The sequence below is a fragment of the Catharus ustulatus genome, chromosome 4 (genome assembly GCF_009819885.2).
Source record: "Catharus ustulatus isolate bCatUst1 chromosome 4, bCatUst1.pri.v2, whole genome shotgun sequence".
NCBI classification, from domain to species: Eukaryota; Metazoa; Chordata; class Aves; order Passeriformes; family Turdidae; genus Catharus; species Catharus ustulatus.
The window spans coordinates 39,670,177-39,682,616 of record NC_046224.1 but is presented as its reverse complement, the minus strand read 5'-3'; the positions used below and the strand labels follow the sequence as shown (position 1 = coordinate 39,682,616).

Sequence of the window (12,440 nt, the reverse complement as noted above, 5' to 3'; positions counted from 1 at the left end):
CAGTGCTGGAGACACTTTACAGTTTCCCACCACCCGTGGGAAATGCTTGGTTCCATCCCCCAGCCAGTCTCTCCCTTCCCTCTTCATTATCAACTTTGTAATGCAGACAGGTGAGGAAACCTCTTTGGTTTACCGATGCAACAGAAATGATTTGGAAATAAGCACTTAATTCAACTCAAACTGTAATGCTGCAACACAAAAACAATGGTTCTGATGGACTCCCTCCAAGGTAAATGTGGAAAGAGAGGCAGCTCTGTAATAAGATCTTTGGATTACCCTCTGAACCTATTTCTCTCTACTGGTTACAGAGATGGGCATTTAAAAAAAAGGCACAATGCAAATCAGTCAATCTGGCATAATTCATATTTTAGATGTAAATAATTTATTTACTGAAAAAAAATCATGTTTTATCTACCCACTTCTAGAAACAGATGACTAAGAAGAATATAAGTATTTTGTTAAGATGCAGCTAGAGGTGAAAGTGATCACTAGCTATCCATTCATGCCCAAATTAACTTGTAACCTCTTCCACTATCAGAAATATTCACAAATACCAGAAAGCAAAAACTCCTATTACATAAAACCACCAGGAACTATCATAAAAAAGTCCCTTTTAAATAAAGCAGGTCCAGAACACTTAATTAACAGCACCAAACACTTTATATTTTATACACAAACCATACTCGAAAACATTAAAAAATACTACTAAGTATCAGTAACTAAGCTGACTATCAAAGTATATCAAATCCATATCTTCAGAATTTATAATCTGCTTTGTACTGCTTCTAAAACGCTAAAATTGCACAATTTAAGAAGAAAGGCACATAGCTAGTGAAGAAACTAATTACTATACACCATTATATTGTTTCTCCTGTGCAGCCCACAAGGAAAAAAAAGAAAAGATTATGCTTAATAACCAAAGGCAACCTTCTGACTAAATATATTTTAAAGCTATTTTTTGGCTTATGGATCAAACATTTTTGGCTTTGAGAATTATACTGAGATGTATCAGAAACAAGCCTCCAAAAGACATTTAGGTTAACTGTATTTCGTGATAAACAACCCAGAATTATGAGCAGCAGGTTTAAAAATACTGTGACTTGTGCAAATGGGAACACTGTTAAGCTGTTTATCTTGTTTAATCCTGAAGGTAAATAGCATAAGCTTCAAAATATTTTGCTTCTTTGCCATAACCTACTGAATCACAATTAAAAAGGCAATGAAAAATTATGGAAAATCTTAAATTTTTGTAATTGCCTCTGAAATTGCTTTACCTGAGTATTATACAGGTCATTATTCTCAAGACCAGTGTGTCTGAAAATTTCACTGTAAATTTCAGTGATTTAAACCCAAACTGTGGCTTCAGTGATGCCAATGATCTCGTCTCTTCTGAAACAAAACAAGAACCATGCACAACTCTCCTACTAGGCCCATTTCAAAATATGAATACTACAGTTAACTTAGTTTTTGATTGTTTCATCTTCCAAAAATTTTCAAACTCCTACTATAGTTCATTTTGAGCTTATTTAGTTCAATTTTAAAATATTATTTGCAAGAAAAAAAGCAATTTTTAGTTTCCTTAGATGTATTTTGTCCAACGCCAACGATTTCCACACCGAAAATCCTATTTCATTTCATAACTCTCACCTCAAACATGTACCCATACTAAAGAATATATTTTATAAGATGTATCAGTAATTATTTTCACACTGTGCCTTCTTACCCAGTACCAAAGTAAGCTTCTGAGCTGCTGTTTTACACATCATTTTTAAAAGACTTTAATGCAGCATATATGATTGATATATTTAGCAGCTGAGCACCTCCTTTCCTCTCTGTACACAGGAAGTTTCCCCTCCCATCTGCTCAGGATATTTAAAAAAATAAATAATTACAAACGGCTGTTTTTCCATTGATACTGCAGAAAGTGGCTGCTATTTACCTATAAACACGAAAGTGAAGCTGAACCCAAACAGACGATGTAACCTGCACCGGCTCCCTGACAAGACACAAGACACCTACTGGTACAAAGGCAGGATTATGGGCATGAGAGCAGCAGCCAGCAAAGGGAAAACTCACCACAGGTTTGAGTGATAGCGCCAGAGTTATGCCAGGTTGAACCCTTCCGTGGAGCAACCAAGTTATTCACAGGCAGTAGCAGCCCAAGCTTTGTCTCTCATAGTCATATAGGAAGTCTTTAGTTTTGTATTTGGGTTTCAGAGCAAACATAAATAAGGTGACTTACAAAATAAACCCTGCTTTACAAGCAGATGCTTGAACAATACACAGCTTTAAGACTGGAGAGTGGCTAAGCAGGCACCAAGCCCCTGCACATGAAGGTACTCTACTGCTGTTTATGACAACCACATCCTGACAGAGGACGGGAAGATGCACTGGCAGTAAAATAATGACAGACTGAAAAAAGCCTTTTAATTTTCTCCAGTTAAATGTATTTACAGCCACATCTTTTTTGGCCTACAGAGAGTATTTATGAACTCTACATTCAAAAACTCAACTTCATTTCAAGACATACAGAAAACTGATGGAAATATAAAATGTAATCTATAATTTCATGTTTTTCCTACTTCTGTGTATCATTATTTATATTATTGATTACTGTATTTTCAAAGTAAAAGCTGTCCCTAAACCCCACATATTGAATACAGATCAACACTTAGTATCTGCTCTGTACTATATGTGAGAAACTATTCCAACCCTTTACAGAAAAAATACCCAAATAAAAGCTAATATTAATAGCTGCATATATTTAGTTACCAAACATAACTAATTTATTTTAAAAGTTAATACACTGTATTCAATCTTTTAAAGCCCGATATAAAATACTGCATAACGTAAACAAATAGGAAGCTGCCATTTTTCCAAGCATCCAGCCTGTGCTAATGACCCATTCTTCAGTATCTATTGTTTTTCCAGTTTTCTGAAGCTACAGAAATAATGGGCAATTTCCAGACTTTCACTTCATTAGTGGCAATGCCCAACAGCTGACACTTAGCAGGTTTCTCAGGGCTTCTTCACAAACTTACTTTGATGATGAGGAGCCCTCATCACACACAGTTATGTAACAGAACCTATTTATAGATACCACTTGATTCACATTATCCACTGGGTTTTAAACCATTTCATACGTTGTCACTTGATCTATCATTTTAGCTCCATAATCAAAATGCCACGTAAGAGCCAAGTAAAAAGTTTCAGTGACGCCTGTCTGCAATATCAACAACATACCACACGAAGTATTTAATCTTATCAAGAGAACCAGACGTTAGTTTCACAAGATTGGTCCTCTATAAATATATGCTGAGCAACAGTTGTTTTCTTCGCTTAATCTCCCGCTCCGCCAATATCCATTACTATGCATATAACTAACTCCTAAAACCACTGAAAGAAACTTTACTTTTGCTGAAATCAAGTAATTTCTCGGTATTTTGAGACATACTGAGATATCCAGCATTTCCACTCCAGAAAGTGCCCTACTAACTTGTACAATTCTTACCTCAGAACCTCAGCGACAGCTGTTTAACACCTTCAGGTTCTCTAAGGAAATGTCTCAGAGAGCCACTTATGTCTATCAGCTGGTTTACTTGTGAGTATTTCATGAACACCAACCTATTCTAAGAACATCAAATGCTTACATTCTCTTCAGCTTTTCTAAATGGCTAATGACTATTTTAGAATACAATTTTATCCTAAAATACACTTAATTTTAATAGTTGGAGACAGCATGGGCCTTCCTCATCACAAACTTTGGCCTTTCTTATCAATCATATTAATTGATCTGTTTCAATTCCTTCATATTTTTTTAAACTGTCTTCTTTACAATTTTTGTAAACTAACCTATAGACCGTAACTTTTTAATCCAAACAGTTTCCTCTCAATTACAGGACAATGTTTTTGCTGATGACTAATATTCTTTGATAATTCTTAGTAAGATATTTACTTCAGTCAATACTAGTTAACTGTAAACCCTACGAAATGCTAACTTTAATGACTGCTGTATAAAGACACCTTGCACATACTTGAACAGCATCCAAACAAAGATACTTCCATATCATAAGAACAGGAAGTCAGAAATATTTAGGAAACAACATTTCTGAAAGACTATACAGGTTATGACAGTTGACTATGATATTACTACTACATGCCTGCAAAACTCTCAAGCAGAGAATGTAATGATTCTGACAACTTTAACACAAACTGAAAGCATCCGAGTATCCTTAGTGAAGCTTACAAAATGCAGATGTTAAAATCACACACTATTGTGAAACACTACCAAACCTTTAAAAACAACAGCAGTCAGAGAAGAGAGTACAATTACGAGGTACAACAGATAATAATTAAATGAAACATGATTAGAGGGCATGGAGTAACATTCACTTGCACAAAATACCTAGGAAGTTCAACCTAAAATCAAAGATAGGCAAGAACTGTAGCTAGGAGTGCCACTAAAAGACACGTTCATTTCTCTGTTCTGGTATAACGACTCTGATCATCATAATATATGCAAAACTAGTTGCTCCAGAGCAGATCAATTTAAAAAAACCCCAAAAATGTCATAATGAAAACTTAAGGTACAACTGCCCTTCAGCTTACTGCATTTTCAATGTATTACTGAAATAAGTAAGCAGAAAATTCAGAAAAGCCTTTGAGTATTTAGTTAAAAATGTCATCAAATTAGTAGTTTTCAAACTCCTTCTTAAAATAATTTTGCCTAATTCTGTCTTACTACATGAAAAATTAAAACCTGACTTGAAAGCTGTTTCTTCTGCTGCTGCATTGACAGTGTTGCTCTATCACATTTCTTTTTTCCCATGACATTCGTGCTTAGGCATAGCACCCTTTAGAAACTGGTGTTTCTTAGTGAATGATATTTCTAATCCTTTAAAAGCAAGCACTATATCACAAAAGCCCAAATTTGCCAGTAAAGCACTGTTACAATGATTCCCAGTACTAATTTGTCTGTGGTATTCTGTAACACAGATGGGTATAGGGTATAATGATCTCCAAAGATGTGGCTTAAGCCTTATTATCCAAGAACTGATGTATCAAAAGCTGGTCCAAAGCAAATTACCTGATTTATGCACCTATTATCGTCATTGTCTTCCATGTAATGGGAAGAAATACAGGACTAAAGAACTCTTTTTTCTCCCTTTCCCAATGTTCTTGTGCTCCAAGTTGGCAAAACAGCTCAAGTACAAGTCTTGTTTATTCCTCGTGACTATCAGTGGTTTAAACTGTTGTTTGTACATATTCTAGTTAGCCAGTTCTACTTAACTCTTGACAGCTGACATCACTGCTAAAAGAGGTTCGGGAAGCCAACAACTCTGTAAGAATTGCCAATCCGTCAAGTTAGTAAAGAATGAGTATCTGTGAGTTTGTATTCAATACAGAATTATAAAATGTCACTTTTCCAAGTAAGCATCAGCTTTCATTCTTCTTCAGATAAAAGCTGTCAAAAGTGCATCACAACTCTTCACAAAATACACACGAAAAAAAAAATCATGCCACACCACTAGTGGGTGTTCCTGGAAAAAGCCCTATTTCATGGGGAAAAACATACCAAGGCCCAATAGGAATAAATAACAGGATATAAAATATTCAGAAAGTTTTAAAAGCCCCCCTAGGCCTAGACTTGTTTTTAAAAAGCAAATTATTGTCTAGTGATTAAAATATGTAAATATAAAATGCTTTTACCTCTACCATCCAAGTTGGTACATCAATATGTGAACAGGCACCAAAAAAACAAACCAAATCCCAGTTGTTACACTCAAAAGGCAAAAGCCATTGCTATAATTATGTGCACTGCAAAATAAGGCAGTGATTGCTAACAATACACTGGTTTAATTTGTTCTTTAGATATGAACCAAGTATACATTTGTGTCAAGTATACATTTGGCATTTTAAAAGCATTTTACATGCTAAAGTTGAAGTGTATTATAAAAAATTCTGAACTGCCACTGATTACAGTGATGTCCAACTACCTCAATAGCTATACAAGGCTTGATGCAGAAATAAAAAAAGAGGAAGCATTAGAAAGAACGCAGTAAAAAAGTTAAGATATCTGCAACTTACTGTAAGAATGGTAACATTTAGTGAGCTTATGTTAGAAAAGCTTTATAATTACTGAGCTTGATTTTTAGATATAATCTTGTCCATTTTCACATCATACAATATAATTCAATCAATGGATACACAACTAGCATATACAACTTTTTAAAACACAGTTTTCTTTCTTGGACAAAAAACAAACTGATTTGGACGTGGAATATCAACAGCTTCCACTTAACATGAAAAGAAAGTCAAGAGCAAACCCATGTAAAGATTTTAATGTAGACTGTTCACTGAACCAGACATCAACAAACTCTTCCCCAACTGCACTTTTTAGGTGCAATTACTCAAATCTACTGCTGGACAGAAACTTACTACGATGAGTAAAACATTATTTTTTTTCCCCTAGCAGTAGGGAGTCATTTAAGAAATTACAAGATTTGTACGTTACTAGGCCATTCAAAAAACTCTGCATAGTTTTACTGTAAGAGCTCTACTCATAACAGTAACACATGCAGACTGAGCATCTTAACATCCCTGTCATAAACCATATACCATATTTACACACTGCAGAAATTGAAGCCAGAGCCATCCAGGGGAAATTCACTGCCATGATCTGTTTCTCAATTTAAATTATATTTGCAATTATAAATTAGATATTTCACTACACGCTAGTGGCATTTTACATATTAAAAAGATCAATTAATGCACTACATTCTTAGCCAAGCTTAAAATAAATGACTCCCCACATTCAAACTATAATTTCCTTCAGACAGCATGGGCTTTAATTTGCAAACTCTTCAGTACAGATGTAGGCAGAACCCACCCCATGATTTGTGTAGAGCTCCACTCTGGGTAAACACACGGCTACACAGCACAATATGCAAATACAAGGTATGAACTTCATTGCACTATCCTTCCCAAAGATTTTCGTAAGTCAGACTCATTTTTGTCAAAGCAGTACTTAAATAATGCCAACAAAAAAAAAAGATGCTTTCATCTTTCCAAGTTAAGTGGCCCTTTTAATGCCAAGTTAACATTATAATGGTTTATCTATGTCAGAGAATTAAATAAAGTTTGTTCTTTCAAGCACAAACATTATTAAAGGAAAATTTTCACCATGTATTTAAACATGGTGATATTATGTTTTCATATCTGTTACTTCTACATTAATTATTCAAAACAAGCCTCTCTCATGTCACTTACTGAAGAGCAGATGTAAGTAACAAGAGCGACTGTATAGAAATCTTATAACAAAGCAATATGGCTATTTCTTATATTTTAAGCACATAAAATACCAGATCACCTACTTCCTTTCCTTCGCAATTCTAATAGGATAAACAAACCTGAATTTGGTACTGAGTCTGATTTCAAAAGTGTTTTCTTCTGCCCCCCATCTTCTCAGTATCTAACCTTCGGTGATACAGTTTCCAGTTCAATTAATACAATACAAAAGTGGGGAGGAGAGAAGTAATGGAAGAATGTCAAACCAGGCTTGCTCTTGTACCTATACTGTGATGTTGCTATTGATCTTCTGTAAAATTTGAAAAGATCAGAAATTATAACAAAAATTAAAAAAAAAAAAAAAGGAAATGAATGCTTTTTAAATTACTGGGTTTGGATTATAAATCGGCCTCGTTTTGCTCATAACACTGTTAACAACCATTAGCAAAGTGCCAAAGACAGCAATGAGTTTAAAACAACTAGAGCAAGCTACCAAAATTGTTGCAGGAGAGACAAAGAGGATCAAGGTCAGCATTCTTCTAACGCAACAGCTAATCCACTCATATGAACATGGTACTGGCACTGGTGGGCGAAATAAATTTGCAAGAAATATGAAATATACACGATGCCACCTGATTTCCCCCGCCCTTTCCAGAGAACCATTTTGCTCTCACTGGTCTCAAGCCATTACATATCTGAGCGAGGAAGGGGAGGGAGGAGTTCACAGAAGTTCAGGGTCAGACAATGTTCACGCATCCTGTCACCTTCTAACTCAAAGCTCAGAGCAGAAGAGCTCTTATGCCACGCACTGAAACCTACATATTTTGGGTGCGCGTGTGGGGGGAGACCTGCAATAGGAGCGATGTGTCATACGTGCGGAGGCTGCGAGAAGAAGAGCTGTCAGGAGAACGCTGCCTCGCTTGAAGAGGAGGAGGCGGTGGGAAAAGGATGGTGACGAACGCAGGATCACCAAAAAATCCGGCAGTGCTCAGGGGCTGCCATCCCCGGCTCTCCCCTCCGGCCCGGCTCCGCTCGGCTCCCCTCGCACAGGGCTCAGCCTCCCGGAGCTGCCCCTACCCCCGCGGAGCCGCTCCCAGCCGCCACCGGGCAGCGGAAATCCCCCGCAGCCCGGCCCGACCCTGCCCGGGGGCGCCGAGCGGCGCTCCCCGCGCCCGGGGCTCCCCGGGCAGCCCCCGGCCTTCTCAAGGGGCGCTCTCCCGCGACCACCATCACTTCCCCCTGCTCCGGGGCCGCGCTGTCACCTCAGTCCCCGAGACGTCCCATGCACCGCAGGCCGACAGCCAACACCCCGCCGCGAGCCGGACCCGCACCCCTGGGCCGGGAGACAATGAGCAGCCACAACTCACCAGCAGCGCCGGAGCTTCGCGGGCCCGGGGGCGGTTCCTTTGCCCCTTCTCCTTCCCGTTCTCCCCGCCTAGGAGCGGTATCCGGCCGCCGGGAGCCGAACCCCCCCTCCCCTCGCCGCTCGAGAGCCTCCGCTGGACCGCCGGCCGCGCTCCCTCCCCGAGGAAAGTCACTTTATTCCCCGCTCCAACATGGCTGCTCCCCCCGCCGCCGCCGCAGCAGCAGCAGCTTTCTCCTCGCCGTGGCTCCCCGCCGCCGCCACCGGAGAGCGGCCGCAGGCCCTGCTCGGGAGCCGCCCGGCCGGGCGCTGGCGGTGCCGAGAGCGTCAGCCGAGCCGGGCCGCGGGGGTGTGCGAGGAAGGGGCGAGCCGAGGCGAGCCGGGCTAGGCTGCGCGTCCCCGCTGCGGGCTGACGCCTCCGCCCGCTCGCTCTGAGCCAGCCCCACCGGCTCCGGGCGCAGGAGGGGCCGCGGGGACGCCCGTGCGCCGGCGACACCTGGCGGCCGAGGCGGCCCGGCCGAGCCGGCGGCTGCGCGGGGAGCGGGGGGGTCAGGGCGGAGCGCGGGGAATGCCGCGGGCGGCGGCGCGGGCAGCGGGGCTGCCGCAGCGTTTCTCTGGGCCGCCCTCTCCGCTGCGGGGGAGCCCGGCCGCGCCGAGCCGAGTGGGGCGCTGCTGCCGTTCGCCGCTCCTCAGCGGCCCTGCGCGGCCGCCTCCTCCCGCGGGAGGAAGTGGGTCTCGCCGGCAGAGGCTCCCGGGAAGCCGCCCCGGGGCCCTGCGCGCTCTCCGAGGGGTGTCCCCGAGCCGTTTCGTGTAGGGCAGGGTAGAAAAGGGGCGTTTGCTCGCTTCATTATTACCGGTTCCTCCGCAGCGTTTCCTCTTGGGTTTGCAGGGAGATTTAGCTCATCTCTGAGGCATCCCCCTGTTCCTCCTTCCTACGGCTGGCACATTAGTAACCGAAGTTAAGGGAAGCCGGGTGTCTCTTTAGATCAATTTCTAACTCATGTTTTCCTTTTTTATCCTTGTGGTATTTTCTTTCCTTTGTCTCCTGCATTCACGGTGCCCATACCATTCCCCTTATCCTCTTGTGATTGCTCTGACAGTGCCAACCACGCTGCCTTCCTGCGCTTAGAATCTTTTTCCCCTCAAAGTGATCGAGTCTGTGTTTCCTCACTTCTCAGCCCTTTCCAGCCCTAAATTTCTTAGGCTTTGTGTTACAGACGAGACCTAGAAGGTGAAAGCTGGTCTCGAGAGCCAGCCGTTCTGTTTTCACAGTTCCATCACACACACAGCAGGATCCATCAGGAAGGCCAAATCTGAACTGATTTTAGTGACCTGGTTTTGAACTTAAAGTACCAGGGCGTAGGTACTCTTGGGCCAGAATTTGGAAAATGGTTTTGTTTTGGTTTTTTTTCCCCTTTTGGACATCTGCTGATCCTTGCTGCCTACCTGCTCTCTTGCTTTTGTCAGTTCGTGGGGCCTTTTTCCATCTTCATGCAGATCAGGGTTATGGGGCTTACCTTCCTCGCACTCCTGTGGGTGCTGAGTGAGGCCAGAACTGCTTCGTTCTGCAGGCAGGTCTCTACTATGCTGTGTCTAGGTGGAGACTAGAGTACACTTTAATTTGCAGCAGCAAGCCCCTGATTTTGAGGAACTCCGTGTGCAGCTTATTCGAGCCAGGCCTTCTCCACAGCAGGGCCAAGTGGGAGCTGCCTTCACAGGAGCAGTGCCAGCTGAAAATTCCAGCTCTGTTGACCCTTCCAACAGTACAAGCAAAGCAGAACACAGACAAGTATGTTTCCCAGTAAACAGAAGTCAATTGCTCTTGCTTAAAAAAGGAGTGCAACCATGAAGCTATTTCTCAAATGCACGGAAATTCACTTTGCTCATGCTGATGTAAATTTCTAGTGAAATCGGTTTACATAAAAAGGAGTAAATATGACCCAGAAACAAACTTTCTGTTCATACAGACTAAACATGATTGCCAAGGTATTTTTGCATGTTTTCAAGATGTAGAATAGCTGCCTTACATTTGCAAAACTTGTGGGATTTTTAATAACACAGAGAAAGCAGACACTCAAGCTTTGAACTTTCTGTTAATGCAAAGACACCCCTTACAGATCTCTTTTAAAGCTCAGGACCTACCAGTTCTTGCTAGACCTACCAGTTCTCCTGATCTTTGAATGCTAACTAGATGATGTATGTTTTGTTTTATCTTATTCAATTTGAAGGCTATTTTGGGTACGTAGTAACATTAGAAATGATAGTGTGCAAGTTTATTATGTGCATTTGTAAAACAAGTTTTTGAGACAGCGCAGCAACGAGTCCATTTATTGCAGCACATCCAAGTAAATGCTGTTTCACCTATGAAGTACAGAGAGAAGGTGGGTTGGAAGTTTATGAAACTGTGTTTTTATGTATTAAACATATCAGTAAAAGATGTTTGCTTTACTTGATACATATTCATGTCTGCAGTTTATACTTCTGTATAATTACAGGAAAAGTAATTATGGCAAATAAAGGGAGAAACTAAAAAAAATGAGCACTTAGCATGCATCACCCAAAAAATAAGGGGTTGACACTGATTGCAGTGTAATTAGAGTATTTTAGGGTTTTCCACTTGTAATGAGGAGAATAATGAATTATTAAGAGAGAAGAGTTTGTAACAGTAGAACACTTGATATCCATTTGGCCTTTGTATCTGCCACTACCTCCTGACCTCAGATGAAGATTTTCACATTTGGGCAAAAGACAGTGCAGAAGGAAGACAGAGTGACAGACTTAAGTTTGAAATGTAGGCACTGTTTTTGATTGATTTATCCCACGGGCCTAGTTTTATAACTATAGCTATTGATTTGTTTTATTATTTAGTGGATTATGTAGCAATCAATCATATTTCCATCTAGCTAACCATGATTATTAATATTTTAAACTAGTTTTAAGATGGATTGGCTGGCGAGTGCAATAGGTCTTCTCTCTAATCCAGCGAGAATGGAATATGCCCAGGTTACATGGAATGAATTATTGCCACTGGACAATCTGATGAAATCTTCGTCAGCCATTAGAACATAAATCCAGCAGTAGGAATACAGTGCTGTCAGGGGACAGAGATTTCCTGCTTTGAAATTGAACATTTTGGCTTTACCTCCACATTTCTTCAACAAAAGTATGTAGTTATTCTGTGACAGTAAAAGTATGGGATTTAAATCAGTGGAGTTCACATAACGGTAGATGGAAACCCTACAGAAACGTGCATTTTTAACACAACGTATGTGGAAAGCAGTTTCTTCCCTGCCAAGAGGCAAGCTCAGGATTCTGTGTCACTGCATCAGGAGTTGGCGACCTCGCAATCAGCCGGCAGTGTGGGAAAGCATTGTGCTAAACTACAAGGGATGTGTTCATTTGCAGGGGAAAGACTGAAAGCCTTGGCAGGTTTTTAAAAGAGGAAATGATTTCCAAATACAATATTCTGTTTTGAAATGCAATTGTTTTTTTTCTATTGGATGCCAAAAATTTCTGAAGAATGCAATATCCTCTAACTAACTGTATCTGTGCTCTGAGAAAAGAAACAGGGCTATTGTTCTCCTCACAGCACGAGCTATTTATATATTAGTCTATGTAGCACTCTTTTCTGTAATGATTTTCTTCCACCTATGCAAAACTCCAAGCCATATAAAATAATCAAATTAAGATAGTTTCTTGCTTTCTTACAGCGAGCTGATATTCATATAAAGTATTTTCCAGGTTACTTGGATTTAGTACAAGGCCTCTAGGCTAAATACAGTACAATTCT

At 40.8% G+C, this 12,440-nt stretch overlaps 1 protein-coding gene across 2 annotated transcripts in view; it reads right to left on the bottom strand.

Moving 5' to 3' along the window:
- CDK17 (cyclin dependent kinase 17) overlaps window positions 1-8,957 on the bottom strand; it is a 90,762-nt gene extending 81,805 nt beyond the window's left edge. Inside the window, exon 1 of one of the 2 annotated variants that reach the window (XM_033056996.2) lies at window positions 8,655-8,957. The gene's annotated coding sequence lies outside the window, so the exon portion shown is untranslated. The remainder of the gene's footprint in view (window positions 1-8,654) is intronic. The other variant, XM_033056997.2, reaches the window with a different exon arrangement.
- Window positions 8,958-12,440: the final 3,483 nt, after the last annotated feature.